Source organism: Arachis stenosperma, chromosome 10 (genome assembly GCF_014773155.1).
Source record: "Arachis stenosperma cultivar V10309 chromosome 10, arast.V10309.gnm1.PFL2, whole genome shotgun sequence".
NCBI lineage: Eukaryota > Viridiplantae > Streptophyta > Magnoliopsida > Fabales > Fabaceae > Arachis > Arachis stenosperma.
The window spans coordinates 115,614,898-115,630,592 of record NC_080386.1 but is presented as its reverse complement, the minus strand read 5'-3'; positions in this window follow the sequence as shown (position 1 = coordinate 115,630,592).

Genomic DNA, 15,695 nt, shown 5'->3' with positions numbered 1-15,695 from the left:
TGGTGATGAGGAAGAAGAGATGAACTACTATGGTGACACACAAATCGCTACGACACAACCTTCCATTTCTCGACCATATGACCGACCGGATCACTTCTCCAGGTTGAATCTCGATGCAATGACTTTGGATTGGTCGTTTACCCAGGGAGGCCCCGAAGAGGATCCAAGCAATGAGTTCGAGGTTGGATAACAATTTCAGAACAAGTGAGCTTGACAGTCCACCTGGTTTGTGACTGTCTGTCATCTGGGCCAGGAACAGCACCCACGTAGCTGCTAGCAGAAGTCCTCAATGGACCGTCCCTGATGATGCTGCTCCCAACCACCTATGGCATCCATTAACAGGATCATCGTCGATCCTGAGTCCCAGCTGGTAGGCCACGTTCTGCAGGGTGATAGTTGGAAGAACCCACGTTTTCACGTAAAACCGTTTTAATAAAATAATTTTAGTGCCCGGAATAGATTCAAAATTTAGAAGTTTTAATTTGAAAATAAAAATGTGACATTTGATTTCAGTGAATTTTTTCGAGTTGGAAAATGTATCTTTTTCAGAAAGTTTTTGTAAAAATGCGTACTGGCGCTTGAGCCAGCAGTACCGGCTCTAGTCTGTCCAGTACTGCGTATTTTGGAAAATAATATTTAGAAAATTGATTTATTGTTTTGAAAGGAGAAAAATAATTTAGAATCGAAAACCGGACACTAATCTTAAAGGTTTTGGCCCAAAGTGGACCAAACGGACCAAAAACGCTAACGGGTTGGATCGGGCCCAAACCGAGCCCAAGACCCAACATATATAAGTTCATTTAATGAGCTTTGAGCTCATTTTTCAGCCCTAAAGAGAGAGACACACGCGGTTTTGAGAGAAGGGAGAAGGAAGGGGGTGATACTATTCACCTCCACCTTCCGGAGGCCATAACTTTTGATCCGGAGCTCCGATTGATGAGTCGTTTGCGGCCACGTGAAGCTCTCGTTGAGCTCTATGTTTCTATATAAATAAACTTGGTAATAAATTGCTTCATTCTTCCCAATTTTGTGCCCTAGATTTCTGCATTTTTGAGATTATGGTGTTTAAGTAGATTTTGTGGTTTTGCTTGTTTAGGTGATCTCTAGTAGCGGATAATTGTTGGATTTTACCCCTACTTACGTTGGATAAGGTAAGGTTCTACTAAATCCTTGTGTTTAGTTGTTTGTGTATCTTAGGTTTTGATTTTTGGTGATATATGTGTTGTTAGTTTGAGTTTTGGTGTTGGTTGAAGTTGGTTGAGGCTTTGGATCAAGCTTGGTGGTTTTGTTTTGGTGTTTGGTGCGTTTGGGAATCGACTAAGGTATGGTTTCATTTTTCTTAATGTAATATGTAATGTTCATGGACACTTAGACTAGTTGACCCTAAGATAGGATTGAATGTTGTTAGTGTATGAATAATTATATGTGAATTGATGATAATTGTAGGTTATATTGGATTATTATTGTTGAGGGTGATTATTGGGAATTGTGGTGTTGATGAGTATTGATGATTAGTGTTGTTGATGAGATTGTTGGTATTTAAGGATTGATGAATGCTTAATGATGTTGTTGGTACTTAATGATTATAAAGGTTGATGAAGAATATTGATGTTGATTGGTGCTAATTATAAATTGTGATGTTGGTTGATGTTGGTGAGTGTATATGTTGAGTGTGGTAATATGAATGTGGATAATGATTGATAATGTTGAGGTTAAGTGATGAGGATTTAAAGTATGTTGTTGATGCTTGATGTTGGTTAAAGATTATTTATGATGGTTTTGGATGTTGATGGGTAAAGAATTTGATGGTATTGAGTAGTGTAATTGGAATTATGGATGGTTGAGTTAGAAAAGGAAGGGTATGGGCTGTTATGTTGATTTGGTAATGTTTGGGTTGTGGTTGGTTTGGTTTTGAATTGTGAGTTTTGGAAAAATTGGAGTTTTGAGGCCTTTGGTAAAAATAGAATTTTGGGTGAACTTTGTCTGATCATAACTTTTGCGTCGGTTTTTAAAATCTAATGAAATATGTTTAGAATTAAAGATCTTTGAAAACTCTTTAAATCGATATAAAGTTTGTGAAAATTAGAATTTTATAGAGGAAGTTATGATCATTCAAAGTTGGTGTTAAAAATTTGAAATTCTGCAAAGTTGCAGAATTTCAGGATTTTCTGATATGTGCGAACGCACAGCCTTGTGCGCACGCACAACCCTACGAAAATGTTATTTTGTACGGACGCACAGGCAGGGTAAAGGGCTCTAGTAGTAGCGCTAGCATAGGTTGTGTGCGCGCACATCAATGAAGAATTACGACCTGTACGGACGCACAGCCCTATGCGCATGCACAAGTCGGGAAGGGTTGTCTGTTGGGGGCGCTCGCACAGCTTGTGCGAGTGAATAGACTTTATAAATTTTAGTACATGTGCGGACGCACACGCTCTGTTTCATAAATTTAACTTTGTTTTCAACTATTTCACCTTCCCGACAAGGTTGTAAGCCTCTATAACACCATTTTATGATTCTTGGGCTTAGTTTTGGGCATTAAAACATGGGAAAGGTCTTAGGAGGTTTGGTTTGGTTTTATTCTGAAAAGTTAGCAAACGGAGGTTTAGGTTTCTGGTGGATTGAGGATGAGTTTTGTTCAGAGGGAAGGAGGAGTAGTGAATTTAGTGATTGTTGACAACGAAGTGAGAAACTGATGGACTTGAGGATATGAATGTGTAAGGATGTTAATGGAAATGATGATGGTTATGATGAGTTGATGATTCAAAGAGGAATGATGATCTTGTTGAATGTGGGAAGTGTGCCAGGCACTATATCCTCGGAATGATAATGTTTGAAAAAGAGTGTGCCAAGCACTATATTCTTGGAATATTGAGAGTTGATAATTGGAAGTGATTTAAGATGAGAAATGATGATGATTTGAGGTCGATGAAATTGTGGATGTGGATAGTGAGCCAGGCACTATATCCTTTGAATGATAGTGTGCCAGGCACTATATCCTTGGAATGATTTGTGATGAGTTGCATGTGTTGTTGTTTTCCTTCTCTGCCACAAGAGTGTGCCAGGCACTATATCCTCGGAACGATAGTGAGCCAGGCACTATATCCTCGGAACAAGAGCGGGCCAGGTGCTATATCTTCGGAAGTGACAGAAAGGCGACATCCGAAAGGATGTGTTGGGTTGGCATTCATAGACCGACAAGTGATATCACGAGCCAATAGGACCGGCATTCATCATATGCATTTCTTATGTGCTTGTTTGCTTTGACTACTTGAGTTTGCCTAAATATATAATATGTCCACTTGCTTCTTGAATTACTTTTATATACTTGAATATTATCTGTGTTTTACTTGTTTGCATTAATTGTGATTGTCTGGTGTTGAGGAGGTTAGGTAGGCAGTGGCGATGGGATTGCACAGAGGTTAGGGTAGCGAAGGCTGTGGGATACAGCGGTGTGATTAGTATTAGTTAGAATCCCCCTAAGTTTAGATAACTCGGTTTATGGTTTAAGTTCTTTATGTATTTATTTATTCTGTTTTAAGCTTGAATATCCGTATGCGATGTGAAGTTCTAGGATTGCCTTCGGCGTCCCGGGGCCTTACATATTACATCATTGGACATTATTACCATACTGAGAACCTCTGGTTCTCATTCCATACTTTGTTGTTATTTTTCAGATGCAGATCACAACCTACCTCGGTGAGTTGTTTGGTTGGTAACAGAAGCGGAGGATCCGGATACCTTTTGGAGTCTTTTTGGTTTGGTTTTTATTTGTCTCTCGCTTTTGTATTTTTGTTTTGGCTTAGAGGCCTGTATTTGAGAGAGAACAAATCTTGTATAAGCCATTTTTAAACTTTAGTTCCTCTTGTCTGTATGTTTGGCTAGCCGGCTTAAACTCCGCGAGCCATGTGTAACACCCTACCATACAGAGTCTTATGCTTAAGTCATAATTCGGAGATGGCAAGGTATTACGACCTCTAAAATAAAAATTTAGTACGTATAGTAGTATGAATGATTGATTATAACTAGGAGCCTTTGTAGAAAAAGGGGTAAACAAAAACCGCAACTCAAAAGCGCAACACTCCGATCGTTAACGGAACGAATAGGGATAACCCAACGCGAGATTATATATACAAAGGAGTGTCAAAAACAGGAATATCAAGGCTCAAAATCCGGCTGCGAAGATAACCGGTCCGAGCATAACAATATATACACATGATAAAATAAGGAAAACCCCAAAGGAAACCCAAAGGGACACAAATACATAAAACCTATTCTCCAAAATCTCCCATAAGAGGAGTCATCACAGTTTGTATTATTTAATGGAGATAAAAGTATCTAAACAAAACATATAAACTAAACAGAGTCCCCAAGAACAAGGAATCTTCGCAATTCTAGAAGTCTCCAGCATGCCTCAGCGGGAAACCTCACGTCCTGCATCTGAAAACCACAAAATCCGCAGGGGTGAGAACCAGAGGTCCTCAGCATGGTAACAGCTTCCACATATATAATACATAATAATAGAGGAAAGCCAAAGGCAATCCTAGAACTTCCTCCAGATAATATCAAAGCTTATAAACAAGCTAAACCATAGAAGGGCATCTGACTAAAGATTCTTCAGTCTAACTAATACTTCCCTTTCCAATTCCTTCAAACCTCCCAACCACCAGCATGAGTATATTATAGCAAACACAGTTATATCAGTCAAAGAATATTCAAATAGGAGCAGTTAAGACATTTAGACAATTAGCAAGTAATATGCAATCAAATAGGCAATCTCAAACAATTCACATAGTATGCATATGATGAATGCCTGTCCCTAGTGGCCGATGATATCATCTTGTCGGTTATAGAGCCAACCCGACAAGTCCTGGTCGCTAACCATTGGACTGTCCCTCTGTCGCGCATCCCCAACTCGAGTTATACTCGTTATAAACTTGATCATAAACATGATCCATATCCATCACCCTCACTGGTGAATATTTCGGGGGCGAGCTCATCCGGGTCTTTCACAGTGCCCGGCCACACTTACGACATAGGGTCAACAGAGTCTCGAGCCTCCACCTGGAGCACGTGGTGGCTAGCCACTGCTTTCTCCCAGGGATCTCGTGCCTCTGATAGTGGAAGTGCAAATCTCAATTATCAATAATTCAGCATAAACATGCATGAATTCTCATCCATGGATCAACATCCATATCAGCCATCCGGCTCACGGTTCAGTCCAGAACCAGCCAATATTCATAGCATACACAGCTATTCCGGCTCACGGTTAAATCCATAACCAGCCATTTCATTAACATTACAGCCTTTCGGCCCATGGCATAACAAGCACTTCCACCACCATCCTCCGCATCTCACATAATCATCTTGATCCTCATTGATCATTCATTTTTCCCTTGCTTCACTCGCAAGTTACCTCATTCACTAGCCCCTTTTTAATAGCTAGGCATGTCATAATGATTTAAGACATAAATGGTGAGATCGGAGGCTTAGAAGTATGAGATTTGGCTTTTAAAACTCAAAAATCAACTTTGGGATGAAAACAGGGCCACGCGTACGCGCACTCCACGCGCACGCGTGGATGGCCTCAAAAACTCATCGACGCGCAAGCGTCATGCACGCTAACGCGTGGATTAAAAATTTGCCAATCGACGCGCACGCGTCAACCACGCGTACGCGCGGGTGTTCTCGTGCCCCAGGCACAACACTGGCACAGTTCTAGCATAACTCTCTGGAAAATGGCTGGGCATTGGGTGCAGCACAATTGGCGCGCCCGCGCGCATCACGCGTACGCGTGGATGGCACTTTTCGGAAGATCGGCGCGCACGCGCCAGGTGCGCCCACGCGCAAGGGGTCATTCTGCTAAAAATTTTCTAAGTTAAAAGCTGCAGAATTCACAGATTTAAGCCCCAATCTTCCAACGGACATAACTCCCTCATTTTAAATCGTTTTCCACCCGTTCTTCGAACGGCATGGACATCCCGGATCCAATTTCATTTCTAAACAGATTTGGTACAAAACGGAGATCCGTAGTCCAAGTTATGTCCCATCAAATTATGCCCAAAAACCATATTTTCATACAAAACCACAATATGCCATTCTCAAAACAAACCATTTTCAACCCTTTTCAAAATCAATCAAAACATGCCAATTTCATCACTTTTCTTTGAAATCAATCAAAATGTATCAAATTCAACATCAAGCCTCCTCAACTCACACATTGACACATAACCACAATTTACCAAAATCACTATCTCATCATTTTATCCCACTTCACCCAAGTGGCTCAAACTCAAACACATTGACATATCATATACTATTCCTCATGCCAATTCTCAACAACACCAATTCCAATAAATCATTATTGTACACAATCAACATCATACTCACCATCATGGTTCAACCCACAATTCAACCATAACCAATCATCAAGCATATATCACAACATGCATATTTCTCATACATCATACCACCAAGGCATCAATAATCATCATCACATATATGACCACATCATATATCTCAATCATTCAACAACATCAACAATTCAATGCCTATCTTAGGGCCTCTAGCCTAAGTATTTCCTACCACATTACATATTAGATACGGGAAACCGAAACCATACCTTAGCCGAATTTCCCAAGCTCCATCGGAGCACTTCCAAATCACTTATCCACAAGCTCTCAAGGCCTCAACACCTCCAAGAACAGATTTTTCACCACCAAACCCTTTCCAAGCTTTTCAATATCACCAATCAAGCTCCAATATCCACACATACACAACCTAAGCCACAACCATCATACCCATACACCACATCTCAAAACCCAAACATCATAAAATCACAAAATCACACTAGGGTTGAGAATCTTACCACACCCAAGGTCCAAGGAGACAAGATTAACCTTCTCCTTCAAGAGAGTTGGGTCCTATAACATCAAAGAACCCAAAATCTCAACATTTTACCCATGAAACTCGAAAATAAGGGCTGGAATTTCGAACAGAAACACGTAGCTTATCTCAAGATTAGTTGTATGGGTTTTGTAGAGCTCTCCGCGGTGAACGCGTGGCCACAAACGGAGCGGCAATCGGAGCTCTAGATCAAAAGTTATGGTGATTTGAAGATCAAGTGAGAGAAAGAACTTGAGAGAGTGTTCTTCCCTCCATGGCCTCCATTTTCAGCATGTGAGTGTGTTTAGTGAGGAGAGAGAATGCTGAAAACTAGGGTTTTGGTCTAGTTTAGTTGGGCCAAGGGCCCACTTTGGGTCCGGTTGGCCCGGTTTGGCCCGTTCGGTCCAATCTTGGTCCGAATCCTATAAAATTGGTACCGAAATTCTCGTCTCAATCTCCTCTATCGCATTTAGCCATAAAAATCACATTTTAGGCTTTCTAGAATAAATTCTCATTTATGGGTTAATTAGCTGTTAATTAACCGGGTTTTACACCATGGCTAGTTTCTTATGATATTACACTATTATATTATTATCTTTGTTTATATCACATCTGTTTTCTTGTGTTTTAAGTTGGACGCTTCATTGGTTCGCTTTGAGCTTTTAAATCCTGTGTTTGAGCTATATCCTTCATCAGGCTTCTAGATTATATTATTTCTTCTATATATATCCTATGTATAAGCCTCAGAACTGTCGTAAACTCTGATTAACCTTTGCTTTACGGCTAGAGGTAAAGTTTAGGGTAATTGGGATGTTACAATAGTCATCTCCTTGCATGGAAGATGAAACGTGTGGAACTCAGGTCTCCAGCTTTCTATCAACGCCAAGGCAAATGGCCAGTCGTGCTCGAAATCAACCATATACGCCAAATACTCAATCCCAGCTCGTCTGAGATACGACCTAATATGCTCTAACGGCCGTCTCATCAAATTTTGTATGGTGCATAAGATCCGAGATGCCTACCAAATGGAAATAAAAAATAAAAAAGGATGGTGAACACAAAAAATAATAAATTCACTTTTTATTAATTACAATAAAATAAACAAGAGTGACAAAAGTGTACCACTCGATCAAGTCTGTCAGCAATGTGCTCAGCCTGATCCAATCTGTAAAGTGTATCTTTGTAGCCCAATAACTGTTGCTCCATCTAACCATACTCTAGTAAAATAAAATAACATATACTGAATTCAGTTCCTTTCACATTAACTAAATTCTTAAAAAACATATTTAAACCAACTAATTGTCTACCTTACTTCTTAATTATTTTATAAACTTATCAATTAAAATTTAACCTAACTACATGAGGCCGCCAACTAACTCTATAAACATACTACTCAATAACTAGTTGAACCCTAAATTTTACTAATCATGTTTTTTCCAATCTAATCTATCTAATTATTCCACTAATTATCTTCTAATTCACAACCTAAACTAACTATTTTGACTAAACTAATTAACAATTGACTAATAACTTATACTAATTAACATGTTATAAAAAATAAACAGCAACTGTACTTAAAAAAATAACATAAAAAACCTAACTAACATGTTATATACTCTAACTAACATGTAAACAGCGAACAATAACTCTAAATAACATTTAGATAGTAACTCTAACTAACATGTTAACAATAAACAATAATTCTAACTAACAAGTAAATAATAAATCTGTAACTCTAACTAACATACAAACACTAAACAGTAACTTTAACTAACATGTAAACAGTAACTCTAACTAACATTAAAACAGTAACTCTAACTAACATATTATTTACTGACCTGAAACTGATGATGTCGTAGATAGCGAATTTTACGGACGTCAAAAGACAGAGAATCTCATACAGAAAAATCTAACTATCACAAGTGAATGAGGAACAAAGTGAATTTGGAAGGAAAGTGACAAATGAGAATGACCCCACGTTTATATACTCTGCCGAACTCAACCTAAAGTTTGCTGGGGGTACAGTGAATTATATATTTATAGAGTTCGTTGGGGGTGCGACAAACTTGCCCTAAATACCCAAAAAAAATTTATATTCTTAAAATTAAAGTTAAAAATTTCTGTTTGGAAAAATATTAATTTTTTTTAATTTTATTTTAAAAAATCCAATTAAAGTTTATGTTTTTATTGAATAATAAAAGTTTAAGCTTTTAGTACATTTATTTTTTATTTATTAAAAAAATATTTAAAATCTTTTATTAATAATAATTTTATCATATATTTTTAGGAGATATATTATGAAATTGTCTATATTTTCATTTACTATATTACTGATTACAAATCTACATTCTGGAAAATATTTAATGATTCATTACACAAAAATTTTAAAAAAGTTACCTTTTACATTAAAATTCCTTCTATATTTATTGTTTTTAAAAAAATGTTCTTGGAGCACTTGTTATTAATTTCATTGAGATCATAAAGTTTTTCCATTTAAATTCTATAAGAGAAATTCTCCACATACAAGCATTTTTTTATACAAGTCTTTACAAGTGTACCTTCTTCTTCTTCTTGTGCACGTTCTTCTTCCTCTTCTTCTTCTTCTTCTTCTTCTTCTTTTCTTTCGTTTCTTGCCTTCTCTTTCTCCTTCTTCAAACATTACTGCACGTTCTTCTTCTTCTTGCTGCACGTTCTTCTTCCTCTTCCTCCTCTTCTTCTTCTTTTCTTTCGTTTCTTGCTTTCTCTTTCTCCTTCTTCAACCATTACTGCATGTTTTCACTGCACCTTCTTCTTCTTCTTGCTGCACGTTCTTCTTCCTCTTCTTTTCTTTCATTTTTTTGCCTTCTCTTTCTCCTTCTTCATTTACGTGCTTTTCTCTCTGTTTTCTTTCTTTGTTATTCTCGATTTCCATTATTTTTTGACACATCAAGCTTTAAAATCATTTTTGAAGAAGAAGAAGAAGCAGCAGAAGATGAGGAGGAGAAAGAGAAAGAGTTCTGAATTATGCATAAGGTGTACTTCAACGAATTTTGGGTGTATTTCTTAAATCCTTTGGGTGTAGTTTTTGTAATCCTTTTGGTGTATTTCTGTAATCCTTTGGATGTATTTCTATAATAGTTTGAGTGAATTTATGTAACCGTTTGGATGTATTTCTGTAATCCTTTGGATGTATTTCTGTAATCGTTTGAGTGTATTTCTATAATCGTTTGGGTGTATTTCTGAAGTTCCATTATCTTCAAATTTGGCAAGAAACTCGTTTTCATGGAGGAAGAAGAAGAAGAGTCGTTTATAATGCATGGTGAGTAGCGCACTTTGGAAACAGGAAGTGGTTGAATAACGTGCGTTTATTTACTCTTAAGTGTGGGAGTATAATGCGTATTTTTTGTTGAGCTTGTACCAACTTGTAAGACTTGTAAGCTAAAAAGACTTGTATGTGTAGTAGGCCTCATTTTATAAATTATTTACGTAGCTACCTCTTGTTAGCATTAATGGTGATATTATATAACTAAGTTATTTTAATAACTAAATTCAATTAAATTACTCTCAGTTTATTTGACCAATAAAAATTGGTTAAAGAAATTAAAAAAATGTACAAAAAATGGATTGTATTTACAAAAATACTTTGTTCAGAAAATATTTTTCTAGCACTAATAAATAGTAGATAAGAAACGGATCTTGTTAATAAGTGTCTTAAAAACAGTTTTTAAAAATATTATAGTTAAGATATTTAAATAAAGATATAAATCAAATGCAAATTTTTATGTTTTTTATACATTAAATATATTGTAAAAATAAAAAATCACTTTTAGAAGGGCTAAAAAAATCATATCTAATATGATATGATTCGTAAAATAAATTTTTAATATTATCTAACCTTTTTAAATGAACGATTAATCTTTCTATGCTTAAAATTCTTATTGTGCTCATTCATAAGGTTGACTCCCCAAGTAGAATGAAGGACTTTCGACCAGTCAGTCTCTATAACGTCGTGTACAAGATAGTAACTAAGGTGTTGGTAACCCGTTTAAGACCCTACTTGGCTGATATTATCTGTCCAAATCAAGGAGGCTTCATTCCTGTTAGAGGAGCTCCTGACAACATCATAATGACGCAAAAAGTCCTTTATTTATTGAAGAGAACGAAATCAAGAAAGGGTGCTATTACTTTTAAGATAGATCTAGAGAAGGCATATGATCGGATCGATTGGAGGTTTTTAAACTACACCTTGAATAGCTTCGGCTTTCCTACTTCTACTAGAAGTCTTATTATGAATTATATTCAGGCGTCATCTCTTTCGATATTGTGGAATGGGAATAGGTTAGATAGTTTTCAGCCCAATAGAGGGTTGCAACAAGGAGACCCCATGTCACCGTATTTATTTGTACTTTGTATGGAAATGCTAGCTTGCTTCATATCTAATCAAGTGGAGTTGGGGGCTTGGGACCCGGTTGCTGTTTCTTGGGGAGATCCACGAATCTCCCATCTCATATTTGCAAATGATCTTCTTTTTTTTTTGTAAAGCAAGCAAGACACAAGTTCACCAGGTAATGCATTCTCTAAACTTATTCTGTAAGGCATCGGACATGAAGGTGAACATAGATAAGTCCAAAGCTGTTTGTTCGAAGAGGGTGTCCAATACTCGTAGAAATGTACTGGCTGGTGTATCTTCTATCAGATTTGCTAATGAGTTAGGCAAGTACTTGGGGGTCAACATCAACCATCTGCGGGCATCTCGAGCGGCTTGCCTGGAGGCGGTGGAGAAAATAAAAAACAGATTGTCTAGCTAGAAGGGTCAGCTGCTTAATAGGGCCGGCAGATTATGTCTAATAAAATATGTGGCAACGTCTCTACCTATATATCAAATGCAGGTCTCCCTCTTCCCCAACAAAGTATGTTCTAAGATTGATTCTGTTATTCGTAATTTCTTATAGAAAGGAAAGACAGATGAGCGAGGCTTAAATTTTTTGAATTGGAGTACTGTGATCACACCCAAGAGGTATATGGGCCTTGGTGTTCGCAACACTCAATGTGTTAATACTGCCCTCCTTGGTAAACTAGTTTGGCAACTCTTCCATGGTAGGAACAAATTATGGGTGCGCATTATGCTAGCTAAATATGTTCAAGGAAGTTTGGGGCTGGATCTTCAATGCCCTACGCAATCCTCGAGCATATGGCACAACATCACAAAGACAGCTAGTAGGCTTAAAAATGGCTATATTTGGTGCATTGGTTCTTTAACTCAATCTTTCTGGTATCATCCTTGGAGACCGTCGGGGCCTTTGGCTCCAGAGATTCCTTTTGTGTATATTTCAAATACTGGTCTTTTCCTAGGTGACATGTGGTCTGGGGGAGTTTGAAATTTTGATCATCTTTATACTGTGTTGCCTGAGACCCTAAAACTAGATATTACAACTTACAATCCTATAGTGCAGGCAGATTGTGATCCGAACTGGTGTTGGGGATCTAATGTCTTAAAGACTTACTCAACAACGGATGGTTATGAATGGCTCCTTGATAGAAAGGTTGCATGAGATACAAAGGAGAATTGGTTGTGGTTTTGGCATTTAGGAATACATGAGAAGGTCAAGGGGTTGATTTAGCTCATCTTGCATGGGGCCATCCCCACTACCAGCCTTCGTTACCGAAGACGCTTAACAGTAATGGATCTTTGCCCCAGATGTAATGAAGCACCAGAATCTGTAGAGCATTGCCTCAGACTTTGTAATAAAGTGAGCCCGATTTGGGAGAGCTTGAAGGTGGGAATGCAAACTTGGGATGCCGCCTTGGATTTTCAAAGTTGGCTTCGTCTAAAACTTCGGACCAATGAAGGAATTTTTGCAGCAGGTCTTTGGTGGATTTGGAGGGATAGAAACAATGATATCTTTAATCAGAATGACATTTGGAGCAAGGAAAAAGTTCTTAAGCTTATCAGGCACTCTGCAGCCGAGTATGCTGCAATCAAGCGTTCTAATTAGGTGACACACCATCCCTCTTTATGTGATTCATGATGTCCTCCCCCAATCAATGTTGTTAAACTAAATTGCGATGCTAGTCTTTTGGAACAAGTTCAACTGGCTGATTTTGGGTGTGCTATTCGAGACAGTATGGGTAAATGGTTATTGGGTTGTTCGGCAAGCATTCCAATAGGAGCTATTATTTGGTGTGAGATATTCGCAATTTGGAGGGGTCTTTGTCTAGCTTGGGAAAGTGGTCACAGGGAGGTAATTTGCGAAACAGATTGTCCAGAAGCTTATCTCTTGATTAAAAAGGATTCATCCCAAATACGAAGAGAATATACAGACCTTTTTTTGAAGATTTCTGAGATTTTACAGCGAAATTGGATGGTTCAAGTTCAATTGATTCAACGAACAGCGAATTCGGTAACTGACCGTTTAACTAAGACAGCGGCTAGTCATTTTCGTTTTTATATTGAATTTTTAATTTCTTGAAGTATTATTGCTCAGACCATTAGAAAGGAGATGATATCTCCATCTTAGTTGCTCTTTATTTCTTATTTTATCGGACACAAAAAAAAAAATGAACGATTACTTATAAAAAAAAATAATAAAATTGGATATACTAAAATGAACATGTCACGACTCACGACCTTTTATATTGATGAATTAATTAATAAGGATGTATAAAATGAGAGGAAGAGGAAGACGATGATGATTGAAGAAGGAAGTGGACCCCTATATATGTAGTACTAGTTGTCGGTTAAGTGGATGGTCCCATTGGAATATAACACTGTTTTTCTTACTGTCTATCTATATAGCACATAGCAGTCCCAATCCCCAATAACTGGTTGTGTTTGGCGATGTAGGGTAAAAGCAAAGAAAGTTAAAAAGAACAAAATGTTTCGTTGGGCATGCCTCCTAATTGTTTTAAATTGGTAGACACACCTAAACACTAGTAGCATACCACCCCTTTTTTGATGTGGTACTATTGAATCTAAATATAAGGGCAAAAAACCATATTAAGCCAAATGAGTCAAAAAATAACGTAAATACGCCAAAGCAAAAATCGTTTCAGCAATAAGCCAGAAGCTATTTTTATATAATTCGAACCAGCTTGGTTCGAACTCCATTTCTACATAATTCGAACCAGTTCGAATTATATACAAACACATACACACCATAATTCGACATACACACACATAATTCGAACCAGCTTGGTTCGAATTACACACAAACACACGCACACACTAATTCGAACCAGCTTGGTTCGAATTACACACAGTAATTCATGGTATAATTCGAATTATGCTGTTAAAAAATTAATAATTTATTAAAAAAATTTATTAAAAAATTTATTAAAAAATTAATAATTAAAAATTAAAAAATATATATTTTTATTTCATACGTTAAAAAAAAGTTAACAAATATTTAATTACGAGACTTCTTTAAAATATTAATGAGCTATCAATTTGAATTCCATACAATACTTTTCTGTCCATTTTTAATAGTTCATGAATATTTTTTAATAAATTTTTTTAAATTATACTACAAAAAATATTTTATCCTATGCAAAACAATTTAAAAAAATGGCTTAAAAATGTTAGGAGTACTATAAAAATTTGTAATGTTATAATAACTTAGGTAATACATGCATGTACTCAAATTTTAAATAAATACTCTACATAGTCAATAATAATTTAAAAATGAAAGAAAATATTTTATTCCATACAAAATAATTAAAAATATATTTATTCTATACAAAATAATTTTAAAAAATGGCTTAAAAGATGTTATGAGTACTAAAAGTTTGTAATATTCTAGTGATTTAGGTAAATACATGATAAAAATATTTTTCTTTAATTTCTAAATTATTAGTGACTATGTGAAGTATTTCTTTAATGTCCTAAGTCATTAGGACATTACAAATTTTTATAGTACTTCTAACAGCTTTTAAGCCATTTTTAAATTATTTTGCATAAAATAAAATATTTTTTTGTGGTATAATTTAAATAAATTTATTAAAAAATATTCATGATAATTTTTTAATAAAATTATTTAAATTATAGGTGAGATATTACATGATTCGAATTACGCATAGGGAAGTTCGAATTACTCTGATTCAAATTATATGGTGACCAATTCGAATTCTATACAATACTCTTCTGCCCATTCTTGATAGTTCATAAATATTTTTAATAAATTTATTTAAATTATACCACAAAAATATTTTATTCTATGCAAAATAATTTAAAAAATGGCTTAAAAGCTGTTAGAAGTACTATAAAATTTGTAATGTCCTAATGACTTAGGACATTAAAGAAATACTCCATAGTCACTAATAATTTAGAATTAAAGAAAAAATATTTTTATCATGTATTTACCTAAATCACTAGAATATTACAAACTTTATAGTACTCATAACATCTTTAAGCCATTTTTTAAAATTATTTTGTATAGAATAAAATATTTTTTAATTATTTTGTATGGAATAAAATATTTTCTTTCATTTTTAAATTATTATTGACTATGTAGAGTATTTTATTTAAAATTTGAGTACATGCATGTATTTACCTAAGTTATTATAACATTACAAATTTTTATAGTACTCCTAACATTTTTAAGCCATTTTTTTTAAATTGTTTTGCATAGGATAAAATATTTTTTGTAGTATAATTTAAAAAATTTATTAAAAATATTCATGAACTATTAAAAATGGACAGAAAAGTTGTATGGAATTCAAATTGATAGCTCATTAATATTTTAAAGAAGTCTCGTAATTAAATATTGTTAACTTTTTTTTAACGTATGAAATAAAAATATATTTTTTAATTTTTTAATTATTAATTTTTAATA